Here is a 7,818-nt window from a genome sequence, read left to right on the forward strand (position 1 = left end):
CTGATACAACACACATCTACACCCCAGTTCTGTCCCTTCTAGCTATGGGACATTAGGCAAGTTTCTTAAACTCTCAGAGTTTTATTTTCTTACCTGCAGTGTTGGCATAATAGCATCTCCTTCATAGGTATGAAGTGAGAATTTAATAAGCTGCTGCAGAGAAAGCTCTTAATTTAGGGATTAATGTTTAATATGTACTCAATGAATGGTAGCTGTTCCTACTAATGAGTTTCAAGTATATCTTTCACATAGCCATCAATCTAGATAAAAATAAAAATTTCTAATTGAGCAGCTCTTTCAGTCTGTTTAAGGCATTAGATGTTCTCCTCCTTTGCAGTGTGTATGCATAGGTAAGTACACAGAGTTATTGCCAACAAAGTCAATTTCCTGAAATCCTGGGAAGTAAGTCGCCTTTTTCTAGAGCACAGTACCAGCGTTGCAGTGATCTCTGTGGCAGGTGATCTGTTGTGTGGCTCTCAGGATTTCTGCCCACGTTGGGCTGAGGAGAGGATAGAGCACAGCAGGCATTTTTATAAAGGCCCAAGGGATAGGTATTGGAAGGAGAAAAAAACAGTGAATTGAACACTGAAAATTCAAAGCAGAGAGCAAATTTCCAACTGAGCCCTCAGTTACATTTTCAGGAGGGAGTCAAGAATTAGAGACAAGGGAATGAGACTGAACTCTTGATGTGCTGTTAGGACCTTTGTAGCTTTGTCATGCTGTTTTATTTCTTATCACATCTACATTTATTGAATACCTACTATGTGTTAGGTCAGGTGTTGTAAGCTAAAAATAACAAAACTGTCTCTGTCCTCAAAGTATTCACTGAGGGTTGGGTTAGGAATAGATAAATAAATCACTAGTGAGCAATATGGTGGAAGGGAAGTTATTGAAGAGTGATATGCACTAATTTGTGTAGGAGCACAGCAAGGAGAAAGCCTTTCAGGATAGAAGAAAATTTAACCATGAGCTGAAGATAGCATAGGAATAACTCAGGCAAAGATGGGACATGATGGTCCTTGCAGAATGAGGGAGCAGTTTGTGCAGAGGCCGAAGGCAAGACTGACCATCCAGAGACTAGTCAGTAGCTCATGTTAGATTAGCATAGAGTAAGTAATAAAACTTACAAGAAGACTGGAGAGGAAAGCAGGATGGAGATTGTCGAGGGCCTTGAAGGCTTTGTTAAGGAGTTTAAATTTATCTTGAATATTGTGAACTGTGGAAAGGACATGCGTAGATCAGTCTCAGTGTGCTTGACAGGATTAATTCTGGATCCAGTGAAGACAGTGGACTGGAAGGAGTTAAGGGCTAAACAAGGAGAAAGATATTAGCATTTCCAGGAGGTCTAGAAAACTGGTAAAATGCTAGGCGGTGATCAGAGCCCGAAGAAAGAAAGATATGCTTAGGTTCTTGAAAGATGAGAGTGTTGATCACAGTAACTGTGAAACTTGATCCTTGTATTTTATGACTACGTCATGAGATCCTGAGTATAAAAAAAAAAAAAAAAACTAATTCAACCCTTCATTCATTCATTTGTTCATTAGTCCTGCATTGACCCAACATTTAATAAACACTATGTTCTAGGACCTGTGCTAAGGATGGCGGATATGGAGATGGTGCCAAAAACCATGCTTTGAAACATCTCATTATATTTTTAGTAGTGGAAAAGGACATGCTGTGCTACAGCATGGTGTAGCCAGGACATAGTAGAGGTGCGTTCAGATGTCCTTATGCTCTGTGGTTTCCTCTTGAACAATGTCAGTGGAACTGGATGATCCCATTCTCTTACTAAAAAGAATCTAATTACATATTTGCAAACATAAATAGATGGTATTATTTCTGAATTTTTAAACTAAGCTTTGAAGATCGTGCTGGATCAAAATATCTAGGCTGGAACCTTCCCTCTTCTTCAAGTTTTAGGGCAGTATGGCCTGGATTCAAATCATAGCTAAGCTCCCTGCTATTTTGACTGGCCTGGAATAAATCTGTCAACCTTTATAAAACTTCACTATTCTTACCTGCAAGTTGCACCTGTGTGCTCTTAAACACATTTGGAAGAAACACACTCTAATTTAAAACTAGACTAGACCTACAATGTGTGTGTCACAATTTTCACACTTCTAGGACAAGTGAGGAACAGTTTTAGAGGAAGAGTAGATTAGGAACTGGAAATCAGGGTTCAGATGATAATTGAGTATTGGAGTATTTAGTTTTGGAATTAGACATACATTTCTAGTTTAGAAGTGGCGGAACTGAATATAGAACTAGAAAGAACTCCGTATATGGTACAATTTAAAGGAAGGAAATGAAACAGATTGGACATTGGATAACTCGCATGTGAAAACTCAAAGGAAATGTGGCCCATCCTTGAACAAACACAGCTCCAAAAAAACAACAAAAAGAATCATGGAAAAAACAAAGTGGGTAGTCCAAGTAACAATGAGAGGGAAGGAAAATTATCCTTCTGAGTGCTCCACTCTTTTCCTTTGCTTTTTTTTTTCTTGCCTTTCTTTTCTCTTTATTTTGTTTTCCTTCATGTTACTTTCTTTCTTTTTCTCTTCTGTGTATTCTAAAAGTCCTCAGAATTTTCTGACACATTTATATCAAATCCTTCAAAAAATTTCTTACATATAAACATATCACCTCAATAACTGGTGGTGAATTTTGCATGAGATACGGGTCCCGCTAGGTAGGCTTTAGCTCTAAGGAAGCAGTGACAAATTAGTGGTAAAAAAAATTCATCATTGGGGCGCCTGGGTGGCACAGCGGTTGAGCGTCTGCCTTCGGCTCAGGGCGTGATCCCGGCGTTATGGGATCGAGCCCCACATCAGGCTCCTCTGCTATGAGCCTGCTTCTTCCTCTCCCACTCCCCCTGCTTGTGTTCCCTCTCTCACTGGCTGTCTCTATCTCTGTCAAATAAATAAAATCTTTAAAAAAAAAAAAATTCATCAGTATGTTACACTATTATAATTTCTGTGCTTCAGTGATACAAAAGATGACAATTTCCAGTTTCCTCTTGGCTAGAATCTTAACTAATTCCTACTAAAAACATAACAACAGATCCCAAAATGAAGTCTTTTATGTTACGCCCCATGTCACCAAACCCAGAATTAACTGAATTACAGTTTTGGCTCTCCCAGAAATGGAATCTTATACTAGTCAATCAGGAATTACCTAGTCAGGGGCGCCTGGGTGGCTCAGTCGTTAAGCGTCTGCCTTCGGCTCAGGGCGTGATCCTGGGGTTCTGGGATCGAGCCCCACATCGGGTTCCTCCGCTAGGAGCCTGCTTCTTCCTCTCCCACTCCCCCTGCTGTGTTCCCTCTCTCGCTGGCTGTCTCTCTGTCAAATAAATAAATAAAATCTTAAAAAAAAAAAAAGGAATTAGCTAGTCAGCACTGGTTAGGTAATCTGCTTGATAGACCCCTGCCAACCGCTAAAGGAATTTAACCTTGCAATAACCAATCCACTTTTTTTGCCACTATAATGTCCTTATTCCCACTCCCTTCTGTCTATAAAAGTCTTTCATCTTATACAGTTCCTTGGAGCTCCTTTCGGTTTTCTAGATTGGATGCTGCCTGATTCCAATTGATTTTTGCTCAAATAAACTCTTAAAAGTTTTTATACAACTCAGTTTATCTTTTAACAATCCCCATGGATGTTTTAATAGGAAAATATTGTTCACTCTTTCTGACCTACCTCAAAAAAGTAACAGCTTGCATAACATTGGAAGGAGCTTTTGAAAACAAAAAAAAAACAGGCAAAGGTTTGAGTCCCATCTTTGACATTCATTATTTACATACTCTTGTGATCTTGGATACTTTGCTTAACATTTTTGAGCTTTGAATCCCTTCCTTCTGGGGGAAAATGTAGATTGACAGCTCACAAGGTTATAATGAAAATTTAATACATTAATGTTTATAGAGTACAGAGCATAGTTTCTGACATACAGTAATTGCTCAATAAACAGTAACTATTATTACTTGATTATCTATGCTGGTTTTGCTTGTTTGTTTGTTTTTGGATTTTTTTTTTTTCCTGGGAGTGTTATCTGATGAAATGATTATTGGCTATAAAAAAGATTTCAAGGGGCGCCTGGGTGGCACAGCGGTTAAGCGTCTGCCTTCGGCTCAGGGCGTGATCCCGGCGTTGTGGGATCGAGCCCCACATCAGGCTCCTCCACTATGAGCCTGCTTCTTCCTCTCCCACTTCCCCTGCTTGTGTTCCCTCTCTCGCTGGCTGTCTCTATCTCTGTCGAATAAATAAATAAAATCTTTAATAAAAAAAAATAAATAAAAAAGATTTCAAGAAAATCTAAGAAAGTTATTTCCCTTCCCATGAATAATTTTAAATCAAAACATCTTTGAAGTTTTACAAATCTACCTCTGTTATACTATCTGTAGGTTAATGGCAGTGTACAGAGAAGAAAATCATGACTTCAGGGTTGTGAAATCCCTTGTGACATAAAATCAATCCGTTAGTTTGTGGTACATTGTCTTTCTCCCACTCATTATACATACCAACAGAGGAAGACAGCTATTAAAATCTATTAACCTGATATTCCTCTTTAAACTGAAAGATGTGTCCAAAAGAAAAGATAAAAAATATTTAAGAAGAAAGTTCAGTAGTGTGCATATGGTCAGTTTCCTCGGGTTTACTCTGTCATTGGAAGAGATGTCCTTCTCGGACATGTTACTCAGTGCCTCCAGGAGGGAAGTGAATTAATTGCAACTTCTCTGCAAATGGCAAGTTCTGGGTCTGTATCTCCTCAGTGTGGTTTAAACGTTCCTGAGGGTGATGTCCTCCAATTAAATGACTGGTTTAGAGAGTTTGTCTGAAACATAAAAAAAAAAAAAAGCAGAAGAAGAATACCCAGGAGCAAGGAGCAAGGCCTTTCTGAGATTCTTAGGTTGAATTAAAAAAGAAAAAAATGGGTGTTAAGAAAGGACTCATTACTGGTGAGCTGTGCTCTAATATCACTTGGTTAGATTTATAGATTTGTAGATTTCCATTACCAACTGCCATATTCTTCTTAGCCTTGGCATAAGTGTGATTTTATGTCCAATCGTAATACAACAGATTTGTTTCGTATGATGTCTGTACTTCAAACTTAATTCAGAGTTGTTTTATGATGTCAGGTGATAAAGCTGTTGTGATAAATAATAAAGAGTAGAGTGGGAGAGGAATTGAGATAGATAATCAAGAGAATAAAAATATGTTTTCATTTGGAAATTGATGGAGCTTGATGTGCTGAAACATATATAGGGAGGTGTTCCTGGTAATAGGAGTAATAGAAAGGAAAACCTTATGCTCACTGTGATAAAATAGCAGAGAGGATTGAACAGAAATAGACTTCTCTGAATGCTGGAAGGAAGTATCGAAGGGAGCCTGTAGGAAGCTTATCCACACTTTCAGTTATCCACCCCCACCCCAAGCAGTCAAGTATGTATTTAGATCAAAACAGTAATTCTGTTCAGCAATAAGAGAAAAAAAATTACTGATATACATAACATAAATGAATTTCACAGACAGTATGCTTAATAAAAAAAATGTACACATTAGAGCGCATGGCCTTTGATTTCATTTGTAGGATTTTTCAAGAATAGACAAAATTGATGATACTATTAAGTCAGAATATTAGTTACCTCTGGAGGGTCAGGGGCAATGTACCTGGTGGAATGGTTTGGAATGGAGCCTCTTGGGCTTGTGGGAATTTTTTTATTTTATTTTTAAATTTTAAATATTTTATTTATTTATTTATTTATTTATTTATTTATTTATTTATTTTAATTTGTTTGTATTTGTTACAACCTTTTAAAGCAGAATGTGACTTGAGCACTACATTTCCACTCACAGAATTTGCTGAGTTGCTTCTTCAACAGCTTTACAACACGCCAAGTAGGCTTAGAATTCTGCTACTCTAAACAACGCTCTTCTTTGGAATATAAGCCCTATACATAGTTACTCCCATCCAGTTGGTTCAGTTTAACTACTAGCTTCTAGAGGCCTGGTACATGCAGTTGATAACTACAGGGGATAGAAGATTTAAAAAGTAGATCCTAGAAGGTGAAAGTTATTTTAACCAACAGTTCTCTTTTGAACATCAAGGTAGAGCTCGGAACATTTCAGTGACAAAAAAAAAAAAAAAAAATTTGGTTTTACTAAGGAATCTGCTTGGTAGCTAAACACTTTAGACCACACAGTTAACGTTGGGTTACGCACACCTCACAACAGATGTTACCTTGTCTGGTTACAATAAGCCAGCGTGGAACTAGGAAAGAAAAACTAGCTGGGCTTTGCTTCCTACACGTCACAGCATCACACTCAGAAACAGAAAGAAATCTTATCTTCCCCTTAGGTAGTTATTGTCATGCCATATAGATTCTTAAAATGTTAACAAAAATAAAGAAAAACATCCTTGAAAATATATTATCAGAGGGAATGAAGATAAAGTACTGAATACATGTACAAGTAATTCTTGGGCGGCGCTTAGTCGACTTCCTCCATGCGTGACGTGTCGTCGTCACCTTCGAGGGGTGGCATCTCTTCGCTCACGGCGGCACTGCTATCATCAGCCGTGGGGTCGTCTTCATCAATACCGAGACCGAGCTTGATCATTCTGTAGATCCTGTTAGCGTGTGTCTGCAGGTCTTCCAGACTGAAGCCTGACGACAGGAGAGCGGTCTCGTAGAGCCGGATGACCAGATCCTTCACCGACTTGTTGTTCTTGTCAGCCTCTGCCTTCTGCTGCAAGGTCTCAATGATAGAGTGGTCAGGGTTTATCTCCAGGTGCTTCTTCGCGGCCATGTAGCCCATGGTGGAGTTGTCTCTTAAGGCTTGTGCCTTCATGATCCTCTCCATATTCGCCGTCCAGCCATATGTGCTTGTGACGATGCAGCACGGGGAGGTCACCAATTGGTTTGAGACGACCACCTTTTCTACTTTTTTCTCCAAGATGTCCTTCATGATCTTGCACAGAGAGAGGGGAGGGACAGGGAGGGGCAGAGAGAGAGGGAGACAGTAACCCAAGCAGATTCTATGCTGAGAGTGGAGCCCAGGGTGAGGCTCGATCTCATGACCCTGAGATCATGACCTGAGCTGAAAGCAAATCAGATACTCAACTCACTGCACCACCCAGGTGCCCCAGGAACTTTTTTTCATTTTTATCTGTTAGTAAACATATGGTTATAGACACAGGTGGAAATCCATTAAGATGTACACAGACCTTTATTTTATATAAGTTATATTCCAAGTTTTTAAAGGATAAATTTGTAGATTAAATCAACCTCTCTATTTTGGTGTACGTTTTCTCCTTTGAGTATTCTCAGCACTGATGTACTTTTTCAATTTGGTGCTTACAATAACCTATATGAATGTTTTATGACTACATAGAATTGTGTATGTGTGTATGTATTAAAAGGGAAAAACAAGTAAGCATCTATTTATTGCCAAGCAATTTGTATTTATTATTTCACTTAATCAGCATAGCTACCCTGTAAAGATTTTGAGAGATTAAGAAGGCTGCTCAGAACCCATGAGATTAAAAAGCAAAGCTAGAAAAATAACATAAAACAATCTAAACCCCAAATCCACAGTTCCTTCCACTGCTGCCTCTCTATATAGATGGTATCAGCCAAATAGTTTAATAATATTCTCAGGCTGTGCATAGAGAGACCATTTAATTTTGTTTTCTTCACAGATGGAAATATTGTGGGATTTCAGAAGTTGACATATTTACTTATTATTTGTTTACTTCATTTTCAAAAAAGGATTTGAGGCAAAGAAGGATTTCAAGAGAGTTGTTTTGGGATGGTTGGCCTC

The 7,818-nt window shown here is 38.6% G+C and overlaps 1 pseudogene; it reads right to left on the reverse strand.

The window, feature by feature from the left end:
* Positions 1-6,140: 6,140 nt before the first annotated feature.
* LOC123798374 (heat shock protein HSP 90-alpha pseudogene) lies at positions 6,141-6,969 on the reverse strand (annotated as a pseudogene).
* Between the last annotated feature and the right edge of the window lie 849 nt (positions 6,970-7,818).

The sequence above is a fragment of the Ursus americanus genome, chromosome 21, assembly GCF_024610735.1.
Source record: "Ursus americanus isolate L20-20 chromosome 21, mUrsAme1.1.p, whole genome shotgun sequence".
In the NCBI taxonomy this organism is placed as follows: Eukaryota; Metazoa; Chordata; class Mammalia; order Carnivora; family Ursidae; genus Ursus; species Ursus americanus.